Raw genomic sequence first — 13,449 nt, forward strand, 5'->3', positions numbered from 1 at the left:
ACTATCTCAACATTATGACTTCAAGTGAGTGACAGGGTGAAACTGAACTAAGCCACCTTTCACTAGACTCCCTGGAACCTCTGTAATGGACCCATGGATGTCCCCGGACCATAGTTTCGGACACCACCAACTTAACGTCTATTGTGTATTTTAAATTCGCTGTAATATACTTAGAGTTACAGCCGCGGTGCATCATTTTGCGCGGATTAGCTTCAGGAGCCATCCCTGTATGCCTGTGGGATGTTTCCCCTCCAAGTGTCCGTCAGAAGGAGGAGTTTAACCCCACATTGTCTGGGAGGAGTCCGCAGTCTCCAGCGCTGCGTCCCAGCCGGGAACACTAGCTCGGAGAGCCGGGGAAGTACTCTCCAAGAAAATCCCGCTAATTCTGCGTCTGAAACTCTAACGAGAGGCACGTTTACCGGCTCCGAGTTGGCTGAGAGAAAGCGACCGCAAGAATAGGCATGTTTCGTCAGAGCGGACGGTAACCGGTAAGTTGCAGGCGAACTTGTCTCACAGTCACGTTGGTTTGAAAAACAAGCTTGTGTTCAGTTCATTTGTTTTATTTGACGGTTTAAATACATGTTCAGGCGGAGCATTTGTAAGTTTGCGTGTGCTCGCTGGACAAAAGTTTGCGGGTTGTGTTTTTTTTTTTTTTTACAACCTTCGGTGAACAGTCGGGAACTAATCCCTGTGCTCCTGTGTGGAGCCAGTGTGGCCGCAGCGGTGCAGCTGTTGGTGCAGAAATCAATATCCCGCAAAAAAAAAAAAAAAAAAAAAAATACACACACGAGGCGTCAGTGATTATTATTGTCTCAACTGAAAAGGATTTTTAAAAATGTGAAAGTACGAGTCAGTGCGTGCGTGAGTGAGTGAGAGAGAGAGAGAGGGAGAAAGTGTGAGTCTCTGCTTCTTACTCAGTGTAAATAATACAGCATACTTTACTACGTGTTTTTGTGCATCATGATACATATTTTCCTGTCAGACAACATCGTGTCAGCTGTTTTGGTTTTAAAAACTACTCTAACTCTCCTAAACAAAAATTTTTTTTGGTCCTCATTAAAATGGCACAATAGATCAACGGGAGTGCTAAAAGTCAGAGCTTGAATAGTGTGGAGATGTTCAACATGGATCAGAAGAGCTGCTTATTGGATCCCCTTTTCTTCCTTACTGATTTATGGAGTCAGAATTGGGGAGCACTTGGCCCTTTCCGTAAATGCTTGGGCATGTTCTTGCTCTTGTGTTTTGGAGGTGATTTACCCCCCGGCCTCTCTTTTGTTGTTTGGGGAGGTGCCGTGACCGTTTGCAGCGGTGGAAGGGCCCTCTGGCCACATACAGAGACAACAAAAAGGGTCCTGGGACCCCTGGAGTGAAGGGCCTGCCCAGAGCAAATAGATCCAGAGAGCAAGAGGAAGGGCCGGGCATGCCTTTTGGCATCGAAGGCCGTCTGTCATGGAAACCCAAGCCTGAAAGTGTCAGTTTGACTGTCCTGCTAACTTGCACACCGCTGAGCAGCCTCGTAAAATAAAAACACAGGCTAATGTTTGACTTCATGAGTCTGGCAGGCCAGGTCACTGATCTGTCAGAGGACCCTGCTAAGATTTTGTCCATTATTCTGGGTTTGCAGCCATAGCTTGGCAGAAATTAACCTTGGGATAATGTGGACTAGCAAATGCAATCATGCTGTGATAGTAATTATTGCTTATTAATGACTTTTGAATGATAGATGCTTCTTTTAATTGGATAAGTGGATGTAATGTTAATATCACTGGCTAGAAGGTTCTTGACTAAGCGTTTGCTTGGAATGATACCCAAGAATTCAAGAGAAGAGCTACCCAAGAATGTGTGCTGTTTATTTTTCCCTGAGTGGGGAACATGCTGTGTGATTGGTTTATGTTTCAGCAAGCCTTCCAGCAGTCCTGGCTGTTTAATGGACTATACAGAAATCAGTATTTATTTAAATAATTGCTCTTGCTCTCATGTGTGTGCACCCTATGCTTTCACAGAGGACAGTAACCAAAGCCCTGACAGGTTGAGGGGGCTTGGGCACCATGTTTGCATGCCTCGGCCTTTGCGGTTCACATTTTTTACAGCAGAGAAATCTGCGACCACACGGAACATTGTATTTTTACTGCTGTGTTATTCTCCTGGCTGAGAGGAGGGTCTTGAAACAGAATGACACAGACAGAATAATGCGCCCTATAATTTTCATTTATAATGAATGAATATATGGTGTTGTTTTGCTTTTTCACTCTTTCTCTTTGTGACATCAGTGCAAGTTGTGCCTTTCAGCTGGCAGGACTTTTAGCTGTCAACGTTGTTTACCAGGGACAAAGGGGAGATGTAATGCTACCCCCTCTCTGGGTGGCTTCATAGGCATCTGCACAACATCTCTAGTCTAATTTCAGTTCACTTCAGTGCTGTTACGAAACACTGACATAATTGCAATAAGAACTTTCATCATAATAAAATCTGTGGTGCTGAATTGCTGTGTGTGTCTCTGACTGGATTATGTAAAGAAGTACAACTCAGCTGTGGTGGAACATGATTTTTTTCCGCTTGTGATATGTTGATACAGTTTGTGTAACCTGGACCTCTGTCAAGTGAGATTTTCGGCTGTTCTCCCGCTCGCAGGCCATTTGGAGGGCTGTGCGCGAGTGCCCCTCATCGTTAATTCTGAAGTGCTAGCACACTGGCCGGGAAACACCAATGTTTCATGTCTTCTCCCCGGCACATTTTTCTCCATATAAGGTGGCGTGCATGTGACTTATCAGGCATGGGTAACATCTGTGGTTATTGTCACATTCCGTAAGGAGGGATGAAGGCCTTTTACTGTCTCTAGGTACAGAGGCACTGCAGGGGGAAAACCCACATGGACTCTTCATGGCCAACTGTAATTGTGAAGGCCTCTGAAATAGATGGAATGGAAATCAACCAAAGTTGACTTGTTTTGTCCACTTTTCCATATATTAAACCATGCATTTTCAGATTTTCAGCTCCAGTTCCTCGGATACAATGAATCATCTTTTCAAGCCTTGCAGATATTCCAGTTTTCAGTGTAGCCAGTCTCCTCGGGCAAGCATAATGGCTGCTTGTGCGTTTCTATTTCTTACTGCTGTGGTCGAGCTTATATTTGGCTTTCAAAGTGTCTGCTGGTTGTGTATGGGCAGCAGCGACTGGAGTGGTTACTATAAAAAGCAGGTGAACTCAAAAGCTGATGTTGAAAGCATCTTGGCTCAGGCTTTTCGTCGGCCACCACGTTTACCAGGATGCCAACCAAACGGCTTATGCAAGGCATCAGCCACTTCCAGTTACACAGCAACACAACACAGACATTGACTTTACCCGTCCTGTCTTATAGCTTGCTGTATATGTGTAGTCTGGTCCCAAGAAAGAACCCAACCCCGTGACTAAACTCAGCCGAAAAGAGACTCTTTGTACCTTGTGTGCTGCATAATTCAGTGACTCTGAATTTAACTTGTTTTGCTGTGGCCACAGGGCTGGCGGACATACACCCATCCACTTTGAGGGATTTGTTTAGTTAGCTGCATTTATCTGCTTCAGTGTAAAATAGCCAACTCTGCTGCACAAACTGAAACATCCTCTCCAGCTCTTCAGTTCAGTGCAGGTCTTACCCCTAGCTGAACAGATGTAGCTGTGGCCCATTCATGTTCAGGTCGACACTCCTCAACAGCCACAAATTGGAGGCCTTTGAGGAGATTAATGCATAGGCTCAAATTGAATTGTGTTCCTTTCGGGTCACGTACTGAGGAATGGCCTGTGAGGTTTGCAGAGAAAATGAAGATTAAATGGTGGCAGGAGCTTGGACAATGTGTCAAGTGAATCAGATAGATAGCATGCAGAAGAGTGAGATGTGGGTGAAGAGGGGAGATGGGTATATTCTCAACAGTGCCACCGAACTTAACTCATAAAATCAGACTTCCATTAACCCCAAAAGAAATAACCAGCCGACATGCCATTATGATTATTTTATTGACGGTCATATAAATCACATGGCTATTGGTGAACATGAAGCAAAGCGCCCCCATGGCAGCAATAGGTTAGCAGTGGATGTAATTCTTGTATGCATGCCAGACAGGGTATAATATTTCAGTCTAGAAAAAGATGCCATGTCTGCACTTTTAAACCCATCTAAATGATTTACAGGCTGTAGATATAAAGCTATTGGCGTGATTGTCTAAAATTAGGAATAATGGGATGCATAAGACTGGGAATATTGGTTACTTTTGCCATTTGGTGGAATATTGATCTACACATGACACTTGCTGTCCCAGTAATCTAACTGTTATGGTGAACCCCTGCAGGAGGACGTCTGTGATCTTTTATGCTCAAAGCACATTTTCTCAGCACATTGCCTTCTGTATGTGATTCCCTGTTGAGCCTGTGATTATGAATTCAAGCTGGTTGGAGTCAAGTTGCATCATGTCTGCGCTTTGTATGTGTTAATGTGCATATACACGTGTGTACGGGATGTTGGTGTTTCTGATTCCAACTCCAAATGAAATCACGTGCCCTCACAATTCCAGATTGCCCTGTGTATTTGTGTACTGTGTATGACAGTAACCCAAGCTGCACCCCCACTCCTTGGCTGTAAGCCTGCTTACCAGTTAAGTCCAGCGACAATAGCATTTGTGACTGATCTCTCTTACCTCGTCCAGTAGCCATAAGGTCTCACTTACCGTCCGTCCTCTATTGGAAAGGCAAACACAGCTGGTGCTCCAGGCCAGAGTGCAAGGTGCTGGGCTCCCCAGTGGGTGCCATTTGTCCTGTATTGTTCCTCATGATAGATGGAGAAGATTCAGGGTACACATTTACTCCAGCATATCCCACCTGCTCATCAGTAAAAAGGGGACTGACTTCACTCCAGTCTTCTGTCTTTAAGTTGCTTTATAAAAATGAAGAAAGCTAGGTATTCCTCTGTGTTTTGTACAGAACAGTAAAGCTGCAACATTCTAGATGTATTCAAAATCATATAGTTTAACTCATGTGGATGGTGGCCTAACCTCCAATTGTCCATTCAACCAGAGGATAGTGCAACCTCATATCAGTAATTGCATCACAAAAAGTTACAACCAGACAATATATTGATATTATATCAATATTGTGCAACCAGATATCACCTGGTTTTTGATATTGTAATATTTTGTTTTGACATATTGTGTTTTTCTGGTTTTAAAGGCTGCATTACAGTAAAGGGATGCAATTTTCTGAACTGTTCTAGCTGTTCTATTATTTGTCTCTATCTGCTTGGTCATCATGAATGAATTAATTATCTCAGCACTGATATTGAGATATTTGGTCATTTAGTTTTGCCACTTCCTCAGTTTTGCTGAACCATATAGGTTGCGACGTGTCCTTATCTCCACCAAGTCTTGGGCTTTGTTATGGACCTGTGAAGCACTTTGGCAGCCGTCATATAAGTGGTATGTTGAGGTATATTTTCAGGCTCATTAACACTCCTCTCCATCTCCACCTTCCCCTCACATTAGCAGTCAGTGGTTTGATCTCCACGCAAGATAGGCCGTTTTCTGCGCTCCTCCTTTGTCACGTTGGTTCAGTCACTTGGCGTCCAGCCAGTGTAAACAGAGACAGGGTCCTGATTGCTTTAGGTCACCCACAATCCTGGCATCCACACACCGATCATGCTCAATTAAATCTTTAATGTTTTTTTTTTTTACTCCATTTGTCCAAAGAGGTAAATGTATCCAAATAACATGTTTTCCGAAGAGATATCATCGCCAAGGACTATTTGGCTCGCAGGCCTCAACTGCCTGAAGGAAAGGGATATGTCAGTGGAGGAACTGATTGTAAGGCACATCAAGATAAGAGCAAAAAAAATGCATAGTAGCCACATGGACATTTTACAATCACTGGCCAGATCTGATAGTGATTGTGGTGGTCGTCAGGCACAATTTTGCCTTTGTTTTTGCAGCCTTCATAAATGTCTATGCCTGTGTTAATAACAGTGAGTCATTATAGAGTAAGAAGTATTGTTCCCTCAATGCACGAGAGGCCAAGAGTTCTATCGAGGCCACACTGGAAGAGATTGAGTGTGGGCTTGCTTGTTTTTATTGTACCCTCCGGATGCATAAGGATTGAGTGCCCTTCTCACCATTTCTCACTATGGTCAGCTTGCGTTCCCAGCTCCTTGCCCAGAAACTTCAAGTTCCGCTTCTCTCTGCTCTACCAATGCCAAGACAGGATCTCCACCTTGGTTGTTACATAAGAGCTGTTTAACCGAGGAGGTTGAACTTGCTCGCTGCCTGGCCAGCTCCCCAGGTCACGCTGCCTGCTCAGCCCCTGGCAGGGAAGGTTTTCTCAGTTGATCGGTGCAGGTGCAAGGGAGTTCATGCGGGACTTTTCTCCCATCAGTGCCTGTGTACAAAATTTGGTTTGGAAGATAAGTTTCAGATGACTAGGAACAGGCTTTCCACTTCCTGTACCTTCAAGGATTGCTTTGTGCTCTTGAAGTTATTGTTGTCGCTTCCCAGTTCTGTCACATTTTTTCATTCTTATCGAATGAACTCACCGTCAACAAACACGGAAACAAGACGGTCAGTATTGTTGCTAGCAGGTTCCGCCTAGGATTTGTGCCAAGTCAAGCAGATGACACAGAGTGCAGATTGCTACTCAGCTTGTTGCAGCCTGGGACAGCCCTGCAATATTAATATGTCTCGCTCCCCAAACGATGCTGGAGCAGATGATGCCTTAAATGCTGCTTTTTAAAAGTTTTAGCGCTTCTAGCCAGAGTGGGTTCACAGCCATGTCAGAGGCGTATTAAAAGTTGCCACTCACAGAGACTCAATGAATTTCCACTAGCATACATTGTGATATATTATAGGGTAATTTTAGAGAAGGGACACAACACAAGCAAAGTTTTCCAAGCTAGTGTTACCGTCGCACTTAGGTGTGAGCTGTGCAGGGTTTCCGCTACATGTAATTGATCGTGGCGCACCGCCACGGCTAAATAAAAGCTGCCACGGCTTGGGAATGATGATTTTTTTTTTTTTTTTTTTTCGGGTGTTAACACAATTTAAAGTATATTGTATGAATGACCTGTGAAAACGACCCTACATACACACATAGCATATATTTGCGCACATATACTTACTATGATCAGAGTTTTAAATGATAAATTAAATATCACGACATGTTACACTACGCCGCAATTAATTTTATTTTGAAAACGCACCGGAGTTATCACCCGCCTGCTTTGTGCTGCTGCTGCGCGCTCAAGAGTGGAGGCGATAAAAAGCAGAGGGAGAGAAAAGGGCGAGAGCAAGGTACCTAAGCAAGATTAAGTTTAATCCATTTTTTGTTCAAGCCTGTGAAAACGACCCTAATGTTATTAATGTTAACATTGCATTGCGACCGACAGTAGGGCTGGGCGATATGGACCAAAAGTCATATCCCGATATATTTTGGCTGAATATAGATATACGATATATATCCCGAATTTTTTTTCCTTAAAGTGAGAGCAAATGTTCAGTTAAGTCAAAGCCAAATATGACATGACGGGGCTGGAGCTTTTTCGGATTCAGGATGGCTTGTGGCTGGGGCTTCTGCAGTGTTCCTGGTAGTATTTGGGGGGCAGGAGCTGCTACAGGAACGTGCTCTGGCTCGGCCCTCTCACCTGCCGTGTCTCCACTGAGAGGGCCGAGTGAGAGGACGTTCCTGTAAAGTTACCGGGTGGTTGCGCGACCATGACCGGGGCATCAAAATGCGTGTTGTTAAAAAAGCCTGTTGTTAGCGCCCCTAAAAATGCCGGCTAGAAAGTGTGTTGTTATAGTTAGCTAACGTTAGCTAGCACGTTAGCGTTAGCTTGGTAGTGTTGGCCGTGTTGCTAGGGGATGCCTAGCGCCCGGCTGTTTGCTTTCTGTTGACACCACATCGCGCCGAGAGTAAATCCAATCAGCACCAAGTAAACCCCAAGCCCCAACCAGGAGTTTTCGGGGCCGCTCAGAGTCCCTACCTCGAGGCAGGGCCGTTTTTTTAGCCATTTGGTTAATAGTAAACTGTAAGTCAGAGATGGTTTGGTTTTTCTCAATTTACCAAGTTCCACTCACTTTAAATTGTATTTATGTGTAGGTGAAGACAGACCTGAGGAACAGGCTGCAGGGGGACCATCTGGCAGCATGCATGCTGCTCAGCATCAATGGGCCACCTCTGGCTGAGTTGAACTACAATAGAGCCTTAGAGCTCTTTTTCAAAAAAAAAAAAAAAAAAAAGAAAGATGAAGTGCTCTCAGCCAGGCTGCACACTGCCAATAATACAGTCTTGCAATATGTAGCAATGTAAATAAAGTGTGTATTGGTCCGAACCAAACTCTGTGTTTCTGTTACATTCTAACACATTTGGTCCGGTTGTGGTCCGGTTGGGGGGGGGGGTGGGGGGGGGGGGGGGTCGTCCACCTCAGCACCACAGTTTCAAAAAATCCTGGGGGAAACCCTGCTGTGTGTGGACAGGATATACGAGAGGCTATTATTGGTAGCTGACATTCAGCTGTCATTGGAGAAGCTGGCTTCTCATTTGTCCCCGGCTCAATCCTAATTTTATTAAAGGTGCAGGAGCCAAGAAACTGGACTGTAGATTTTATGGGTGAAGGAAAAGGCCAGTAGCTGGTCAGTTTGAGGGGATAAATATTATTATAACTTAATGCTGAGATATTTTAATTCTTAAATTCTAAACAGCAGTCAGTTGATGATGGTTTGGGGTTCATAGCACTAAAGCAGGAATGCTGGCCTTACTAAACCTTTCTGCTGCAAGTTCCCAAGCTGTTGTGAAGTAGTGACCGAAGCTCTTTCCACCTCCTATTGTGACACTTTATGCCCCAGAGATCAGTGGCTATGGGTCATCTCACTCACCCTCTCAAACCTCCCTGGTGGTTTAGCTCACTCAACAGGACCTTTGTCGGCTACTCCAGATGGATCACCCTGCAGGGGGGAGGATGTGTGAGGCCATGCTGTCCGCAGAGAAGACCGGATATCTTGGGGAACAAGGAATGCCTGATTCATAAGAACATGGGATGCACATATCCCATGTGCAGTGAAACAACTGGTGTGTGTATTATGTGTGTGTGTGTTTATGCATGTGCTGAAGGTATATGAGAACATCAGTGCTCAAGTATGTGGGGCCACCATGGCACAAATGTTGTGCAGCAGCACTTCTGCTTGCATTCTTTGTAGTTGAATAATGGGAACTCTGTTAAACAGCATAGCTCTCCGATTAGCCATCATCGTCTGTGTTGATGGAATAGCTGTGTGTGAAACGGCTGTTGGGTTTCACTGGGTTAAATTTTGGCTATCTGATCTGTCTCATCTGCTTTCACTATAAGAGACTGACTACATGACGGAAAAAAACATACCTCCTCTAGAGATCTTGAATTTTTCAAAATCAAGTGCCCGCCTTCTTCCGCACTCGTTGATATGTTCCTTATATGACAGGATTTCATGTTAAGTGAATACTTGTGCCTGTGTAGTCATTCATAATAAATCATTTCCCCTCTGGAGGGTGAAATCATTTATTCACAGTCTCATGAGGTTAGTGAACCAAGGAGCACACCCTGACTGGTGACTAATCGGTGCCTGATGTCATGTCACTCAACCCAATGACATGCTTTGGTGACACATTCGTGTCTGGGCTATTGCAATTAATCTTTTCTGTCAATAGTAAGAAATACTGGAAGGCTTATTTCCACTTTTTTTTTTTTTTTTTTTTTGCCTCAGTGTGGTGTATGCTGGAGCCTGGACCCATTTTCTCAGTTGTCTGAAACCCAAATGCCTGTTCTGCCTGGTAGAAAATCTTACAGTAATAGAAACAGTTTTAATAACTGTGATATTTTCTTGAAGTTATTTTGAAAACCATTCCTGTCTCTTTAGGCACTCGTCCTATTCATGAGTAGTAATTTTGTGTGTGCACGCGTGAGTTTGGTTCTAGCAGCAAGCCCTGTGGTCGGCTCGCGTGGAGACATCAGCTTCACTGGAAACTTGCGGTAGTCTTTTTTTTTAAAGGCTTTTTTAGGCTAATAATGATATTTTACAGTGCGTAGGTTCCTACTGGCAAGCCCAGGCCTAACTAATAATAACTATGTAGAGAAATGCCAGGAACAGGGTTTTCCTGACAGTCAGATGGTTGTTACGGTTCAAGCAGTTGGTTGTAAGTGCTTGAAAGCTGCACTTACACAGTCATGATGTGTTATTAGCCTCATGTATTAATTCTCTCTGTATCTGCTCCTCCCTCCTGATGGTTCATGCATTCATTTGTCTTATGGAGACTTACCTTAAAGGATGGAAACCATATGAACAATTGTGAATCTTTTGTTTTTTGTTAGCATGCATGGACATTTAGATGACAGTTAAATCTGGTACAAGAGAAAGTAGGCCATTAGTCACTGGCCACCATGCTCTGGTGTGGCATTTTGGAGATGATTAAGATAATTGTGTGTGTGTGTGTGTGTGTGTGTGTGTGTGTGTGTGTGTGTGTGTCTGTTTGAGGGGGGTCTTTTAAGTGCATGTGTTTTGTGCCAGACACGCCTGCTGCTTTTGCTAATCATGCCATCATATAGTGCCACGGGCTTTTCTCTAAGTCAACAAGTATTTTAACAACCTGGAAGACTTTGTGCTCATTCTTTCCTTTCTTTTACCAGCATCCATGTCATCTAGCCTGGTGTCTGGGCTCTTGGTAGCTCTGCGCAACACAGCCAGCCACAAGAAGCTAGGTCCTACATGCATTCATTAATCCACCATAGCATGAACAAAGCACTGGTGGTACATCAGAGTCACCATTTCGATGTTTGAGACAAAACAGCCGCACAGAATCTGCAGACAAGTCAGATCAGGTTAGACCATTTATGCCACTATTTGCCTCTGTGGTTATTACTGCTGTTTAAAGTGAGTTGCAGTGCATGAGTCTTGGCAGGGTGCATTGTCAGATCCCCTTATTTCCTGCTGTTTCCTTTTTCCTGGGAACGGGGGGGCATTCATTCAGGAGCTGGATAATCTCTCGCTTTGTCTTTCTTCCTTCCCTCATTCCACCTCTCTCCTCTTTCCGTAACCTTTCTCCCGATGGGTGTGGACGTTGTTGCATCTCGACCAGTAATGAGGGAAACAGAGGTTGTTTTGTAGCTGGCCATTTGCCTCAAGGGTTAAGTATCCATCTCCATCCCCTCTAAGCCCATCCCTGCTTAGGGAGCTGAGGGCTGTGAATAAATACCAGCCTTGTCTGCTCATAATGGAACAGCTTGACCTTCTGTGACCTCTGCTGGTTGGAGCATCTGCCTGTCGATTCCACCGTCCCACCCTATGGGAGATCACCAGGCTGTCACATCTGCCCACAAGCAGTAATTCAATTATTTTACAGAATAATAATATAATATTGGACAGGGCGAGAATTTCTCAAAATTGCAAAAAGAGATCAAATGTGCAGTTGATTTACTGTCTATAGTTGTTTGAAAAGCATTTGTTTCTTTTTTGGAACCGTGCATGACGACTGGCTAATGAGCGTGGCCCTCATTGACATTCTTGGGCTTGCCTGTATGGATGGGGTAATAATGACTTTGGCATGGGCCTTAATTTAATCATGTCCGTAAAAAGTGCTGCACATGTGGCACAGCTGCTAGTGCTTAGTCCTGCCATGCCCTTAGTCGAGGCGCCGGTCTGTGCCCGCATTGGCTTGCCTCTACATTATCAGTCTTTAGAAACCGTATTCCCTTTTCTGGAAATGGCTTGTCGAAAAGGACAAAGGAGTTTGTTTTGAATGGATTTGTCTGTGGCTTTTTTTTGTGGCAGTCAAATTAGTCCACGTGCTTCTGCAGTCTTGTGACTTGAGAAACTGGTTTAGATGTTTTTCTGTTGTCTGCACACAGGTCAGTCTTTTGTTGTGTGCCGTTTATTTAACTTTTCCAGTTAAGCACAGCGCTGTTAGGACGCTTTGTCAAGCACCTGTTCTGGATTAAAACTTGATATAAAGGCTCCTGACGTCTTTTAAAGTGATAATTCAATAGTGAAACCCAATCTTGTTCTAGCTATTTTAGCTTTTTTGGGAGTTTTATAGAATTCCTGCCACAGTATTTGGAGAAAAAATGTGTTTGTAATTGAAAAAAAGGACTTCATAAAAAAAAAAGGCCAACACTCACATGCAAACATACAACCACATGCAGTACCAAGCAAACTCGCTTCAAACCAGTTACTTGACACTTTCCCACCTAAGCAGCATTCCATACACTAATGAACTGCATGTTAACCCATGACACAGTTTTAGAAGGAAACTCAGCTACACTGACTAAATGTCTGCTGGATTAATACACAAGAAGACATACAGCATGAAGATGTGTGCCCACTCTCATGCCACATACACGTGCACACACCAACAGCAGGTGTTAAACCTGTTTGTTGGTGCTGAGCACTCTTCTGCAGTCTCAAACTGTTACAATGACCCACCTTTCCCCACATACACAAACACACACACACACACACACAAACTCCACTGCTTGCCACGGCTTGATGCTAACTCACTCACCCCTTCACACACCCAGCTGTGGTTGTTTATGACCTGTTGAAATGAGGTCAAGTCTGCTTGCAGTTGCTATAAATCTGCTGTCCGATTGTAGATTATGCATAAAGTCTCTAATCAGATGAAATATAGAAAGAAATATACTGTGGTTTGGTTTGCTTGGTGCAATATGCCTGTGTGTGTACATGCAGTTGACACGTGCATGTGGTTGCGTGTGTACAGCCTGCATATCATTCCACATGTGTATGCTTGTTTTTTTTTTTGTTTTTTTTAGTATTTCTGCTTAATTTGACAGTGACAGCAGAGAGAGAGACAGGAAAGGCAAGGGAGAGAGAGGGAGTGACATGCAGTAAAGATTGCACCCAGGCCGCGGTGGTAAGGACTCAACCTTGATAATGCAGTACACACTCCAAATGAGCCACTGGGGCGCCCCCTCACGTGCATGTTTTAAGAGTCGAGATTCTTGCACAGAGTTGCCTCACACCTCCAGAGTGAAATGATCAGCACAATTTCCCTGCCTGGTCTGTGTGTGTATCTATGTGTGTGTCTGTGTGTGGTTAGAAGGGCCTTGTTGCCAGGCATCACACCCATCAACCATGGTCTAAGGATGCTGAGCAGACAGAATAGCTCAGATTTCTGTCCTTATCAGTGCTGTAATTCTGCTATGGACAGTATTGGGTTGAATACATACTGGGAATTATGGCCAATTGGGCTTGAAGCTGCAATAAAAAGAATTCCTTGGAAATTACGTTGATAACAGGAGCAATAATGAGTCTGCATTTCAGTCAAAGCAAGATTGCATTAAGCGGGTCTCATTTCATAACTTGTTTATTGCGTTGGGAGTTTACCTACCTTTGATCAACAGCCAGCTCAACAGAGAATGCTACATGCTCTCCTCCTCCTATCTCTCTGCAGTAGCTG

The 13,449-nt window shown here is 44.1% G+C and overlaps 1 protein-coding gene across 1 annotated transcript in view; it reads left to right on the top strand.

The window, feature by feature from the left end:
• Positions 1-208: 208 nt before the first annotated feature.
• Positions 209-13,449, top strand: part of tiam2a (TIAM Rac1 associated GEF 2a) — a 78,657-nt gene continuing 65,416 nt past the window's right edge. Inside the window, exon 1 of the mRNA XM_030044180.1 lies at positions 209-488. The gene's annotated coding sequence lies outside the window, so the exon portion shown is untranslated. The remainder of the gene's footprint in view (positions 489-13,449) is intronic.

The sequence above is a fragment of the Myripristis murdjan genome, chromosome 22, assembly GCF_902150065.1.
Source record: "Myripristis murdjan chromosome 22, fMyrMur1.1, whole genome shotgun sequence".
NCBI lineage: Eukaryota > Metazoa > Chordata > Actinopteri > Holocentriformes > Holocentridae > Myripristis > Myripristis murdjan.